Source organism: Condylostylus longicornis, unplaced genomic scaffold (assembly GCF_029603195.1).
Source record: "Condylostylus longicornis isolate FDR11 unplaced genomic scaffold, ASM2960319v2 ptg000130l, whole genome shotgun sequence".
Taxonomy (NCBI): domain Eukaryota; kingdom Metazoa; phylum Arthropoda; class Insecta; order Diptera; family Dolichopodidae; genus Condylostylus; species Condylostylus longicornis.
In genome coordinates this window covers 403497-419539 of record NW_026578098.1, presented here as the reverse complement: position 1 = coordinate 419539, position 16043 = coordinate 403497, and positions in this window count along the sequence as shown.

Sequence of the window (16043 nt, the reverse complement as noted above, 5' to 3'; positions counted from 1 at the left end):
TGTCATCTGTCATCTGTCATCTGTGTTCTGTCATCTGTCATTTGTCATTTGTCATCTGTTATCTGTCATCTGTCATGTGACATCTGTCATCTGTCATCTGTCATCTTTCATCTGTCATCTGTCATGTGTCACCTGTGATGTGTCATTTCACATCTGTCATCTGTCATTTGTTATCTGTCATCTGTCATCTGTCATCTGTCATGACACATCTGTCATCTGTCATTTGTCGTCTGTCATCTGTCATCTGTCATCTGTCATCTGTCAGCCGTCATCCGTCATCCGTCATCTGTCATCTGACATCTGTCATCTGTCATCTGTCATCTGTCACTTGTCATCTGTCATCTGTCATCTGTCATCTGTCATCTGTCATCTGTCATCTGTCATCTGTCATCTGACATCTGACATCTGTCATCTGTCATCTGTCATCTGTCACTTGTCATCTGTCATCTGTCATCTGTCATCTGTCATCTGTCATGTGACATCTGTCATCTGTCATTTGTCATCTGTCATCTGTCACCTGACATCTGACATCTGTCATCTGTCATCTGTCATCTGTCACTTCTCATCTGTCATCTGTCATCTGTCATCTGTCATCTGTCATCTGTCATCTGTCATCTGTCATCTGTCATCTGTCATCTGTCATCTGTCATCTGTCATCTGTCATCTGTCATCTGTCATCTGTCATCTGTCATCTGTCATCTATCATCTGTCATCTGTCATCTGTCATCTGTCATCTGTCATCTGTCATCTGTCATCTGACATCTGTCATCTGTCATCTGTCACCTGTCATCTGTCATCTGTCATCTGTCATCTGTCATCTGTCATCTGTCATCTGTCATCTGTCATCTGTCATCTGTCATCTGTCATCTGTCATCTGTCATCTGTCATCTGTGATCTGTCATCTGTCATCTGTCATCTGTCATCTGACATCTGTCATCTGACATCTGTCATCTGTCACCTGTCATCTGTCATCTGTCATCTGTCATGTGTCATCTGTCATCTGTCATCTGTCATCTGTCATCTGTCATCTGACATCTGTCATCTGTCATCTGTCACCTGTCATCTGTCATCTGTCATCTGTCATTTGCCATCTGTCATATGTCATCTGTCATCTGTCATCTGTCATCTGTCATCTGACATCTGTCATCTGACATCTGTCATCTGTCACCTGTCATCTGTCATCTGTCATCTGTCATCTGTCATCTGTCATCTGTCATCTGTCATCTGTCATCTGTCATCTGACATCTGTCATCTGTCATCTGTCACCTGTCATCTGTCATCTGTCATCTGTCATCTGTCATTTGTCATCTGTCATATGTCATCTGTCATCTGTCATCTTTCATCTGTCATCTGTCATCTGTCATCTGTCATCTGTCATCTGTCATCTGTCATCTGTTATCTGTCATCTGTCATCTGTCATCTGTCATCTGTCATCTGTCATCTGTCATCTGTCATATGTCGTCTGTCATCTGTCATCTGTCATCTGTGATCTGTGATCTGTGATCTGTCATCTGTCATCTGACATCTGTCATCTGTCATCTGTCACCTGTCATCTGTCATCTGTCATCTGTCATCTGTCATCTGTCATCTGTCATCTGTCATCTGTCATCTGTCATCTGTCATCTGTCATCTGTCATCTGTCATCTGTCATCTGTGTTCTGTCATCTGTCATCTGTCATCTGTCACCTGTCATCTGTCATCTGTCATCTGTCATCTGTCATCTGTCATCTGTCGTCTGTCATCTGTCATCTGTCATCTGTCATCTGTCATCTGTCATCTGTCATCTGTGTTCTGTCATCTGTCATCTGTCATTTGTCATCTGTTATCTGTCATCTGTCATCTGTCATCTGTCATCTGTCATCTGTCATCTGTCATCTGTCATCTGTCATCTGTCATCTGTCATATGTCATCTGTCATCTGTCATCTGTCACCTGTCATCTGTCATCTGTCATCTGTCATCTGACATCTGACATCTGTCATCTGTCATCTGTCACCTGTTATCTGTCATCTGTCATCTGTCATCTGTCATCTGTCATTTGTCATCTGTCGTCTGTCATCTGTCATCTGTCATCTGTCATCTGTCATCTGTCATCTGTCATCTGTCATTTGTCATCTGTCATCTGTCATCTGTCATCTGTCATCTGTCATCTGTCATCTGTCATCTGTCATCTGTCATATGTCGTCTGTCATCTGTCATCTGTCATCTGTGATCTGTCATCTGTCATCTGTCATCTGACATCTGTCATCTGTCATCTGTCATCTGTCACCTGTCATCTGTCATCTGTCATCTGTCATCTGTCATCTGTCATCTGTCATCTGTCATCTGTCATCTGTCATCTGTCATCTGTCATCTGTCATCTGTCATCTGTCATCTGTCATCTGTCATCTGTGTTCTGTCATCTGTCATCTGTCATTTGTCATCTGTTATCTGTCATCTGTCATGTGACATCTGTCATCTGTCATCTGTCATCTTTCATCTGTCATCTGTCATGTGTCACCTGTGATGTGTCATTTCACATCTGTCATCTGTCATTTGTTATCTGTCATCTGTCATCTGTCATCTGTCATCTGTCATCTGTCAGCCGTCATCCGTCATCCGTCATCTGTCATCTGTCATCTGTCATCTGTCACCTGTCATCTGTCATCTGTCATCTGTCATCTGTCATCTGTCATCTGTCATCTGTCATCTGTCACCTGTCACTGTCACCTGTCACCTGTCACCTGTCACCTGTCACCTGTCACTTTATCACCTGTCACCTGTCACCTGTCACCTGTCACCTGTCACCTGTCACCTGTCACCTGTCACCTGTCACCTGTCACCTGTCACCTGTCACCTGTCACCTGTCACCTGTCACCTGTCACCTGTCACCTGTCACCTGTCAGCTGTCACCTGTCACCTGTCACCTGTCACCTGTCACCTGTCACCTGTCACCTGTCACCTGTCACCTGTCACCTGTCACCTGTCACCTGTCACCTGTCACCTGTCACCTGTCACCTGTCACCTGTCACCTGTCACCTGTCACCTGTCACCTGTCACTGTCACCTGTCACCTGTCACCTGTGACCTGTCACTGTGACCTGTCACCTGTCACCTGTCACCTGTCATCTGTCACCTGTCACCTGTCACCTGTCACCTGTCACCTGTCACCTGTCACCTGTCACCTGTCACCTGTCACCTGTCACCTGTCACCTGTCACCTGTCACCTGTACCCTGTCACCTGTCACCTGTCCCCTGTCACCTGTCACCTGTCACCTGTCACCTGTCACCTGTCACCTGTAACCTGTCACTGGCACCTGTCATCTGTCACCTGTCAACTGTCAACTGTCACCTGTCACCTGTCACCTGTCACCTGTCACCTGTCACCTGTCACCTGTCACCTGTCACCTGTCACCTGTCACCTGTCACCTGTCACCTGTCACCTGTCACCTGTCACCTGTCACCTGTCACCTGTCACTGGCACCTGTCACCTGTCATCTGTCAACTGTCACCTGTCACCTGTCACCTGTCACCTGTCACCTGTCACCTGTCACTGGCACCTGTCACCTGTCATCTGTCAACTGTCACCTGTCACCTGTCACCTGTCACCTGTCACCTGTCACCTGTCACCTGTCATCTGTCATCTGTCATCTGTCATCTGTCATCTGTCATCTGTCATATGTCGTCTGTCATCTGTCATCTGTCATCTGTGATCTGTCATCTGTCATCTGTCATCTGTCACCTGTCATCTGTCATCTGTCATCTGTCATCTGTCATCTGTCATCTGTCATCTGTCATCTGTCATCTGTCATCTGTCATCTGTCATCTGTCATCTGTCATCTGTCATCTGTCATCTGTCATCTGTGTTCTGTCATCTGTCATCTGTCATTTGTCATCTGTTATCTGTCATCTGTCATGTGACATCTGTCATCTGTCATCTGTCATCTTTCATCTGTCATCTGTCATGTGTCACCTGTGATGTGTCATTTCACATCTGTCATCTGTCATTTGTTATCTGTCATCTGTCATCTGTCATCTGTCATCTGTCATCTGTCAGCCGTCATCCGTCATCCGTCATCTGTCATCTGACATCTGTCATCTGTCATCTGTCATCTGTCACTTGTCATCTGTCATCTGTCATCTGTCATCTGTCATCTGTCATCTGTCATCTGTCATCTGTCATCTGACATCTGACATCTGTCATCTGTAATCTGTCATCTGTCACTTGTCATCTGTCATCTGTCATCTGTCATCTGTCATCTGTCATGTGACATCTGTCATCTGTCATCTGTCATCTGTCATCTGTCACCTGACATCTGACATCTGTCATCTGTCATCTGTCATCTGTCACTTGTCATCTGTCATCTGTCATCTGTCATCCGTCATCTGTCATCTGTCATCTGTCACCTGTCATCTGTCATCTGTCATCTGTCACCTGTCATCTGTCATCTGTGATCTGTCATCTGTCATTTGTTATCTGTCATCTGTCATCTGTCATCTGTCATCTGTCATCTGACATCTGTCATCTGTCACATGTCATCTGTCATCTGTCATCTGTCATCTGTCATCTGTCATCTGTCATCTGTCATCTGTCATATGTCATCTGTCATCTGACATCTGTCATCTGTCATCTGTCACCTGTCATCTGTCATCTGTCATCTGTCATCTGTCATCTGACATCTGTCATCTGTCATCTGTCACCTGTCATCTGTCATCTGTCATCTGTCATTTGTCATCTGTCATATGTCATCTGTCATCTGTCATCTGTCATCTGTCATCTGTCATCTGTCATCTGTCATCTGTCATCTGTCATCTGTTATCTGTCATCTGTCATCTGTCATCTGTCATCTGTCATCTGTCATATGTCATCTGTCATCTGTCATCTGTCATCTGTCATCTGACATCTGTCATCTGACATCTGTCATCTGTCACATGTCATCTGTCATCTGTCATCTGTCATCTGTCATCTGTCATCTGTCATCTGTCATCTGTCATCTGTCATCTGACATCTGTCATCTGTCATCTGTCACCTGTCATCTGTCATCTGTCATCTGTCATCTGTCATCTGTCATCTGTCATCTGTCATCTGTCATCTGTCATCTGTCATCTGTCATCTGTCATCTGTCATCTGTCAGCCGTCATCCGTCATCCGTCATCTGTCATGTGACATCTGTCATCTGTCATCTGTCATCTGTCACTTGTCATCTGTCATCTGTCATCTGTCATCTGTCATCTGTCATCTGTCATCTGTCATCTGTCATCTGACATCTGACATCTGTCATCTGTCATCTGTCATCTGTCACTTGTCATCTGTCATCTGTCATCTGTCATCTGTCATCTGTCATGTGACATCTGTCATCTGTCATCTGTCATCTGTCATCTGTCACCTGACATCTGACATCTGTCATCTGTCATCTGTGATCTGTCACTTGTCATCTGTCATCTGTCATCTGTCATCCGTCATCTGTCATCTGTCATCTGTCACCTGTCATCTGTCATCTGTGATCTGTCATCTGTCATCTGTCATCTGTCATCTGTCATCTGTCATCTGTCATCTGTCATCTGTCATCTGTCATCTGTCATCTGTCATCTGTCATCTGTCATCTGTCATCTGTCATCTGTCATCTGTCATCTGTCATCTGTCATCTGTCATCTGTCATCTGTCATCTGTCATCTGTCATCTGTCATCTGTCATCTGTCATCTGTCATCTGTCATCTGTCATCTGTCATCTGTCATCTGTCATCTGTCATCTGTCAGCCGTCATCCGTCATCCGTCATCTGTCATCTGACATCTGTCATCTGTCATCTGTCATCTGTCACTTGTCATCTGTCATCTGTCATCTGTCATCTGTCATCTGTCATCTGTCATCTGTCATCTGTCATCTGTCATCTGACATCTGACATCTGTCATCTGTCATCTGTCATCTGTCACTTGTCATCTGTCATCTGTCATCTGTCATCTGACATCTGTCATCTGTCATCTGTCATCTGTCACCTGTCATCTGTCATCTGTCATCTGTCATCTGTCATCTGTCATCTGTCATCTGTCATCTGTCATCTGTCATCTGTCATCTGTCATCTGTCATCTGTCAGCCGTCATCCGTCATCCGTCATCTGTCATCTGACATCTGTCATCTGTCATCTGTCATCTGTCACTTGTCATCTGTCATCTGTCATCTGTCATCTGTCATCTGTCATCTGTCATCTGTCATCTGACATCTGACATCTGTCATCTGTCATCTGTCATCTGTCACTTGTCATCTGTCATCTGTCATCTGTCATCTGTCATCTGTCATGTGACATCTGTCATCTGTCATCTGTCATCTGTCATCTGTCACCTGACATCTGACATCTGTCATCTGTCATCTGTCATCTGTCACTTGTCATCTGTCATCTGTCATCTGTCATCCGTCATCTGTCATCTGTCATCTGTCACCTGTCATCTGTCATCTGTCATCTGTCATCTGTCATCTGTCATCTGTCATCTGTCATCTGTCATCTGTCACTTGTCATCTGTCATCTGTCATCTGTCATCTGTCATCTGTCATGTGACATCTGTCATCTGTCATCTGTCATCTGTCATCTGTCACCTGACATCTGACATCTGTCATCTGTCATCTGTCATCTGTCACTTGTCATCTGTCATCTGTCATCTGTCATCCGTCATCTGTCATCTGTCATCTGTCACCTGTCATCTGTCATCTGTGATCTGTCATCTGTCATCTGTCATCTGTCATCTGTCATCTGTCATCTGTCATCTGTCATCTGTCATCTGTCATCTGTCATCTGTCATCTGTCATCTGTCATCTGTCATCTGTCATCTGTCATCTGTCATCTGTCATCTGTCATCTGTCATCTGTCATCTGTCATCTGTCATCTGTCATCTGTCATGTGACATCTGTCATCTGTCATCTGTCATCTGTCATCTGTCATCTGTCATCTGTCATCTGTCATCTGTCATCTGTCATCTGTCATCTGTCATCTGTCATCTGTCATCTGTCATCTGTCATCTGTCATCTGTCATCTGTCATCTGTCATCTGACATCTGTCATCTGTCACATGTCATCTGTCATCTGTCATCGGTCATCTGTCATCTGTCATTTGTCATCTGTCATCTGTCATCTGTCATCTGTCATCTGACATCTGTCATCTGTCATCTGTCATCTGTCATCTGTCATCTGTCATCTGTCATCTGTCATCTGTCATCTGTCATCTGTCATCTGTCATCTGACATCTGTCATCTGTCATCTGTCACCTGTCATCTGTCATCTGTCATCTGTCATTTGTCATCTGTCATATGTCATCTGTCATCTGTCATCTGTCATCTGTCATCTGTCATCTGTCATCTGTCATCTGTCATCTGTCATCTGTTATCTGTCATCTGTCATCTGTCATCTGTCATCTGTCATCTGTCATATGTCATCTGTCATCTGTCATCTGTCATCTGTCATCTGACATCTGTCATCTGACATCTGTCATCTGTCACATGTCATCTGTCATCTGTCATCTGTCATCTGTCATCTGTCATCTGTCATCTGTCATCTGTCATCTGTCATCTGTCATCTGACATCTGTCATCTGTCATCTGTCACCTGTCATCTGTCATCTGTCATCTGTCATTTGTCATCTGTCATATGTCATCTGTCATCTGTCATCTGTCATCTGTCATCTGTCATCTGTCATCTGTCATCTGTCATCTGTCATCTGTCATCTGTCATCTGTCATCTGTCATCTGTAATCTGTCATCTGTCATCTGTCATCTGTCATCTGTCATCTGTCATATGTCGTCTGTCATCTGTCATCTGTCATCTGTGATCTGTGATCTGTGATCTGTCATCTATCATCCGACATCTGTCATCTGTCATCTGTCATCTGTCATCTGTCATCTGTCATCTGTCATCTGTCATCTGTCATCTGTCATCTGTCATCTGTCATCTGTCATCTGTCATCTGTCATCTGTGTTCTGTCATCTGTCATCTGTCATCTGTCACCTGTCATCTGTCATCTGTCATCTGTCATCTGTCATCTGTCATCTGTCATCTGTCATCTGTCATCTGTCATCTGTCATCTGTGTTCTGTCATCTGTCATCTGTCATTTGTCATCTGTTATCTGTCATCTGTCATCTGTCATCTGTCATCTGTCATCTGTCATGTGTCATCTGTCATCTGTCATCTGTCATCTGTCATCTGTCATCTGTCACCTGTCATCTGTCATCTGTCATCTGTCATCTGTCATCTGTCATCTGACATCTGTCATCTGTCATCTGTCATCTGTTATCTGTCATCTGTCATCTGTCATCTGTCATTTGTCATCTGTCATCTGTCATCTGTCATCTGTCATCTGTCATCTGTCATCTGTCATCTGTCATCTGTCATCTGTCATCTGTCATCTGTCATCTGTCATCTGTCATCTGTCATCTGTCATCTGTCATCCGTCATCTGTCATATGTCGTCTGTCATCTGTCATCTGTCATCTGTGATCTGTCATCTGTCATCTGTCATCTGACATCTGTCATCTGTCATCTGTCATCTGTCACCTGTCATCTGTCATCTGTCATCTGTCATCTGTCATCTGTCATCTGTCATCTGTCATCTGTCATCTGTCATCTGTCATCTGTCATCTGTCATCTGTCATCTGTCATCTGTCATCTGTCATCTGTCATCTGTCATCTGTCATCTGTCATCTGTCATCTGTCATCTGTCATCTGTCATCTGTCATCTGTCATCTGTCATCTGTGTTCTGTCATCTGTCATCTGTCATTTGTCATCTGTTATCTGTCATCTGTCATGTGACATCTGTCATCTGTCATCTTTCATCTGTCATCTGTCATGTGTCACCTGTGATGTGTCATTTCACATCTGTCATCTGTCATTTGTTATCTGTAATCTGTCATCTGTCATCTGTCATCTGTCATCTGTCATGTCACATCTGTCATCTGCCATTTGTCGTCTGTCATCTGTCATCTGTCATCTGTCATCTGTCAGCCGTCATCCGTCATCCGTCATCTGTCATCTGACATCTGTCATCTGTCATCTGTCATCTGTCACTTGTCATCTGTCATCTGTCATCTGTCATCTGTCATCTGTCATCTGTCATCTGTCATCTGTCATCTGACATCTGACATCTGTCATCTGTCATCTGTCATCTGTCACTTGTCATCTGTCATCTGTCATCTGTCATCTGTCATCTGTCATGTGACATCTGTCATCTGTCATCTGTCATCTGTCATCTGTCACCTGACATCTGACATCTGACATCTGACATCTGTCATCTGTCATCTGTCATCTGTCACTTGTCATCTGTCATCTGTCATCTGTCATCTGTCATCTGTCATCTGTCATCTGTCATCTGTCATCTGTCATCTGTCATCTGTCATCTGTCATCTGTCATCTGTCATCTGTCATCTGTCATCTGTCATCTGTCATCTGTCATCTGTCATCTGTCATCTGTCATCTGTCATCTGTCATCTGTCATCTGTCATCTGTCATCTGTCATCTGTCATCTGTCATCTGTCATCTGTCATCTGTCATCTGTCATCTGTCATCTGTCATCTGTCATCTGACATCTGTCATCTGTCATCTGTCACCTGTCATCTGTCATCTGTCATCTGTCATCTGTCATCTGTCATCTGTCATCTGTCATCTGTCATCTGTCATCTGTCATCTGTCATCTGTCATCTGTCATCTGTCATCTGTGATCTGTCATCTGTCATCTGTCATCTGACATCTGTCATCTGACATCTGTCATCTGTCACCTGTCATCTGTCATCTATCATCTGTCATCTGTCATCTGTCATCTGTCATCTGTCATCTGTCATCTGACATCTGTCATCTGTCATCTGTCATCTGTCACCTGTCATCTGTCATCTGTCATCTGTCATTTGTCATCTGTCATATGTAATCTGTCATCTGTCATCTGTCATCTGTCATCTGACATCTGTCATCTGACATCTGTCATCTGTCACCTGTCATCTGTCATCTGTCATCTGTCATCTGTCATCTGTCATCTGTCATCTGTCATCTGTCATCTGTCATCTGACATCTGTCATCTGTCATCTGTCACCTGTCATCTGTCATCTGTCATCTGTCATTTGTCATCTGTCATATGTCATCTGTCATCTGTCATCTGTCATCTGTCATCTGTCATCTGTCATCTGTCATCTGTCATCTGTCATCTGTTATCTGTCATCTGTCATCTGTCATCTGTCATCTGTCATCTGTCATCTGTCATCTGTCATATGTCGTCTGTCATCTGTCATCTGTCATCTGTGATCTGTGATCTGTGATCTGTCATCTGTCATCTGACATCTGTCATCTGTCATCTGTCACCTGTCATCTGTCATCTGTCATCTGTCATCTGTCATCTGTCATCTGTCATCTGTCATCTGTCATCTGTCATCTGTCATCTGTCATCTGTCATCTGTCATCTCTGTTCTGTCATCTGTCATCTGTCACCTGTCATCTGTCATCTGTCATCGGTCATCTGTCATCTGTCATCTGTCATCTGTCATCTGTCATCTGTGTTCTGTCATCTGTCATCTGTCATTTGTCATCTGTTATCTGTCATCTGTCATCTGTCATCTGTCATCTGTCATCTGTCATCTGTCATCTGTCATCTGTCATCTGTCATCTGTCATCTGTCATCTGTCATCTGTCATCTGTCATCTGTCACCTGTCATCTGTCATCTGTCATCTGTCATCTGTCATCTGTCATCTGACATCTGACATCTGTCATCTGTCATCTGTCACCTGTTATCTGTCATCTGTCATCTGTCATCTGTCATCTGTCATTTGTCATCTGTCATCTGTCATTTGTCATCTGTCATCTGTCATCTGTCATCTGTCATCTGTCATCTGTCATCTGTCATCTGTCATCTGTCATCGGTCATCTGTCATCTGTCATCTGTCATCTGTCATCTGTCATCTGTCATCTGTCATCTGTCATCTGTCATATGTCGTCTGTCGTCTGTCATCTGTCATCTGTGATCTGTCATCTGTCATCTGTCATCTGACATCTGTCATCTGTCATCTGTCATCTGTCACCTGTCATCTGTCATCTGTCATCTGTCATCTGTCATCTGTCATCTGTCATCTGTCATCTGTCATCTGTCATCTGTCATCTGTCATCTGTCATCTGTCATCTGTCATCTGTCATCTGTCATCTGTGTTCTGTCATCTGTCATCTGTCATTTGTCATCTGTTATCTGTCATCTGTCATGTGACATCTGTCATCTGTCATCTGTCATCTTTCATCTGTCATCTGTCATGTGTCACCTGTGATGTGTCATTTCAAATCTGTCATCTGTCATTTGTTATCTGTCATCTGTCATCTGTCATCTGTCATTTGTCGTCTGTCATCTGTCATCTGTCATCTGTCAGCCGTAATCCGTCATCCGTCATCCGTCATCTGTCATCTGACATCTGTCATCTGTCATCTGTCATCTGTCACTTGTCATCTGTCATCTGTCATCTGTCATCTGTCATCTGTCATCTGTCATCTGTCATCTGACATCTGACATCTGTCATCTGTCATCTGACATCTGTCATCTGTCATCTGTCATCTGTCATCTGTCACTTGTCATCTGTCATCTGTCATCTGTCATCTGTCATGTGACATCTGTCATCTGTCATCTGTCATCTGTCACCTGACATCTGACATCTGTCATCTGTCATCTGTCATCTGTCACTTGTCATCTGTCATCTGTCATCTGTCATCCGTCATCTGTCATCTGTCATCTGTCACCTGTCATCTGTCATCTGTGATCTGTCAACTGTCATCTGTCATCTGTCATCTGTCATCTGTCATCTGTCATCTGTCATCTGTCATCTGTCATCTGTCATCTGTCATCTGTCATCTGTCATCTGTCATCTGTCATCTGTCATCTGTCATCTGTCATCTGTCATCCGTCATCTGTCATCTGTCATCTGTCATCTGTCATCTGTAATCGGTCATCTGTCATCTGTCATCTGTCATCTGTCATCTGTCACCTGTCATCTGTCATCTGTGATCTGTCATCTGTCATTTGTTATCTGTCATCTGTCATCTGTCATCTGTCATCTGTCATCTGTCATCTGTCATCTGTCATCTCACATCTGTCATCTCACATCTGTCATCTGTCATCTGTCGTCTGTAATCTTTCATCTGTCATCTGTCATCCGTCATCCGTCATCCGTCGTCTGTCATCTGACATCTGTCATCTGTCATCTGTCATCTGTCACTTGTCATCTGTCATCTGTCATCTGTCATCTGTCATCTGTCATCTGTCATCTGTCATCTGTCATCTGTCATCTGTCATGTGACATCTGTCATCTGTCATCTGTCATCTGTCATCTGACATCTGTCATCTGTCATCTGTCATCTGTCATCTGTCATCTGTCATCTGTCATCTGTCATCTGTCATCTGTCATCTGTCATCTGTCATCTGTCATCTGTCATCTGTCATCTGTCATCTGTCATCTGTCATCTGTCATCTGTCATCTGTCATCTGTCATCTGTCATCTGTCATCTGTCATCTGTCATCTGTCATCTGACATCTGTCATCTGTCACCTGTCATCTGTCATCTGTGATCTGTCATCTGTCATCTGTCATCTGACATCTGATATCTGTCATCTGTCATCTGTCATCTGTCATCTGTCACCTGTCATCTGTCATCTGTCAACTGTCATCTGTCATCTGTCATCTGTCATCTGTCATCTGTCATCTGTCATCTGTCATCTGTCATCTGTCATCTGTCATCTGTCATCTGTCATCTGTCATCTGTAATCTGTCATCTGTCACCAGTCATCTGTCATCTGTCATGTGACATCTGTCATCTGTCATCTGTCATCTGTCATCTGTCATCTGTCATCTGTCATCTGTCATCCCACATCTGTCATCTGTCATCTGTCATCTGTTATCTGTCATCTGTCATCTGTCATCTGTCATCTGTCATCTGTCATCTGTCATCTGTCATCTGTCATCTGTCATGTGACATCTGTCATCTGTCATCTGTCAGCTTTCATCTGTCATCTGTCATCTGTCATGTGTCACGTGTGATGTGTCATTTCTCATCTGTCATCTGTCATCTGTCATCTGTCATCTGTCATCTGTCATCTGTCATCTGTCATCTGTCATCTGTCATGTGACATCTGTCATTTGTCATCTGTCATCTGTCATCTGACATCTGACATCTGTCATCTGTCATCTGTCATCTGTCACTTGTCATCTGTCATCTGTCATCTGTCATCTGTCATCTGTCATCTGTAATGTGACATCTGTCATCTGTCATCTGTCATCTGACATCTGTCATCTGTCATCTGTCATCTGTCACTTGTCATCTGTCATCTGTCATCTGTCATCTGTCATCCGTCATCTGTCACCTGTCATTTGTCATCTGTGATCTGTCATCTGTCATCTGTCGTCTGTCATCTGTCATCTGTCATCTGTCATCTGTCATCTGTCATCTGTCATCTGTCATCTGTCATCTGTCATCTGTCATCTGTCATCTGTAATCTGTCATCTGTCATCTGCCATCTGTCATCTGTCATCTGTCACCTGTCATCTGTCATCTGTGATCTGTCATCTGTCATTTGTTATCTGTCATCTGTCATCTCACATCTGTCATCTCACATCTGTCATATGTCATCTGTCGTCTGTCATCTGTCATCTGTCACCTGTCATCTGTCATCTGTCATCTGTCATCTGTCATCTGTCATCTGACATCTGTCATCTGTCATCTGTCATCTGTCACTTGTCATCTGTCATCTGTCATCTGTTATCTGTCATCTGTCATCTGTCATCTGTCATCTGTCATCTGTCATGTGACATCTGTCATCTGTCATCTGACATCTGTCATCTGTCATCTGTCATCTGTCATCTGTCATCTGTCATCTGTCATCTGTCATCTGTCATCTGTCATATGTCATCTGTCATCTGACATCTGTCATCTGTCATCTGTCACCTGTCATCTGTCATCTGTGATTTGTCATCTGTCATCTGTCATCTGACATCTGACATCTGTCATCTGTCATCTGTCATCTGTCACCTGTCATCTGTCATCTGTCATCTGTCATCTGTCATCTGTCATCTGTCATCTGTGATCTGTCATCTGTCATCTGTCATCTGTCATCTGTCATCTGTCATCTGTCATCTGTCATCTGTCATCTGTCATCTGTCATCTGTCATCTGTCATCTGTAATCTGTCATCTGCCACCAGTCATCTGTCATCTGTCATGTGACATCTGTCATCTGTCATCTGTCATCTGTCATCCCACATCTGTCATCTGTAATCTGTCATCTGCCATCTGTCATCTGTCATCTGTCTTCTGTCATCTGTTATCTGTCATCTGTCATCTGTCATCTGTCATCTGTCGTCTGTCATCTGTCATGTGACATCTGTCATCTGTCATCTGTCATCTGACATCTGACATCTGACATCTGTCTTCTGTCATCTGTCACTTGTCATCTGTCATCTGTCATCTGTCATCTGTGATCTGTCATCTGTCATCTGTCATCTGTCATCTGTCATCTGTCATCTGTCATCTGTTATCTGTCATCTGTCATCCGTCATCTGTCATCTGTCATCTGTCATCTGTCATCTGTCATCTGTCATTTGTCATCTGTCATCTGTCATGTGTCACCTGTGATGTGTCAGCTGTCATCTATCACCTGTTATTTGTCATCTGTCATCTGTTCACTGTCATCTGTCAGTTGTCATCTTTCATCTGTCAACTGTCATGTATCACCTGTGATGTGTCATCTGTCATCTGTTATCTGTCATCTGTCATCTGTCATCTGTCATCTGTTCACTGTCATCTGTCATGTGACACCTGTGATGTGTCAGCTGTCATCTATCACCTGTTATTTGTCATCTGTCATCTGTTCACTGTCATCTGTCATGTGACATCTGTCATCTGTCATCTGTCATCTGTCATCCCACATCTGTCATCTGTAATCTGTCATCTGCCATCTGTCATCTGTCATCTGTCTTCTGTCATCTGTTATCTGTCATCTGTCATCTGTCATCTGTCATCTGTCGTCTGTCATCTGTCATGTGACATCTGTCATCTGTCATCTGTCATCTGACATCTGACATCTGACATCTGTCTTCTGTCATCTGTCACTTGTCATCTGTCATCTGTCATCTGTCATCTGTGATCTGTCATCTGTCATCTGTCATCTGTCATCTGTCATCTGTCATCTGTCATCTGTTATCTGTCATCTGTCATCCGTCATCTGTCATCTGTCATCTGTCATCTGTCATCTGTCATCTGTCATTTGTCATCTGTCATCTGTCATGTGTCACCTGTGATGTGTCAGCTGTCATCTATCACCTGTTATTTGTCATCTGTCATCTGTTCACTGTCATCTGTCAGTTGTCATCTTTCATCTGTCAACTGTCATGTATCACCTGTGATGTGTCATCTGTCATCTGTTATCTGTCATCTGCCATCTGTCATCTGTTATCTGTCAGCTGTCATCTGTCATCTATCATCTGTCATTTGTCATCTGTCATCTGCCATCTGTCATCTCTCGTGTCTCACCTGTGATGTGTCATCTGTCATCTGTCATCAATCACCTGTCATTTGTCATCTGTCATCTGTCATGTGACATCTGTCATCTGTCATCTGTCATCTGTCATCTAAAATCTGTCATCTGTCATGTGTCATCTGTCATCTGTCATCTATCATCTGTAATCTGTCATCTGTCATCTGTCGTCTGTCATCTATCATTTGTCATCTGTCATCTGTCATCTGTCATCTGTCATCTGTCATCTGTCATCTGTCATCTGTCATCCGTCATCTGTCATCTGTCATCTGTCATCTGTCATCTGTCATCTGTCTTCTGTCATCTGTCATCTGTCATGTGACACCTGTCATCTGTCATCTGTCATCTGTCATCTGTAATCTGTCAGCTGTCATCTCTCATCTGTCATCTGTCATCTGTCATGTGACACCTGTCATCTGTCATCTGTCATCTGTCATCTGTAATCTGTCATCTGTCATCTGTCATCTGTCATCTGTCATCTGTCATCTGTCATCTGTCATCTGTCATCTGTCATCTGTCATCTGTCATCTGTCATCCGTC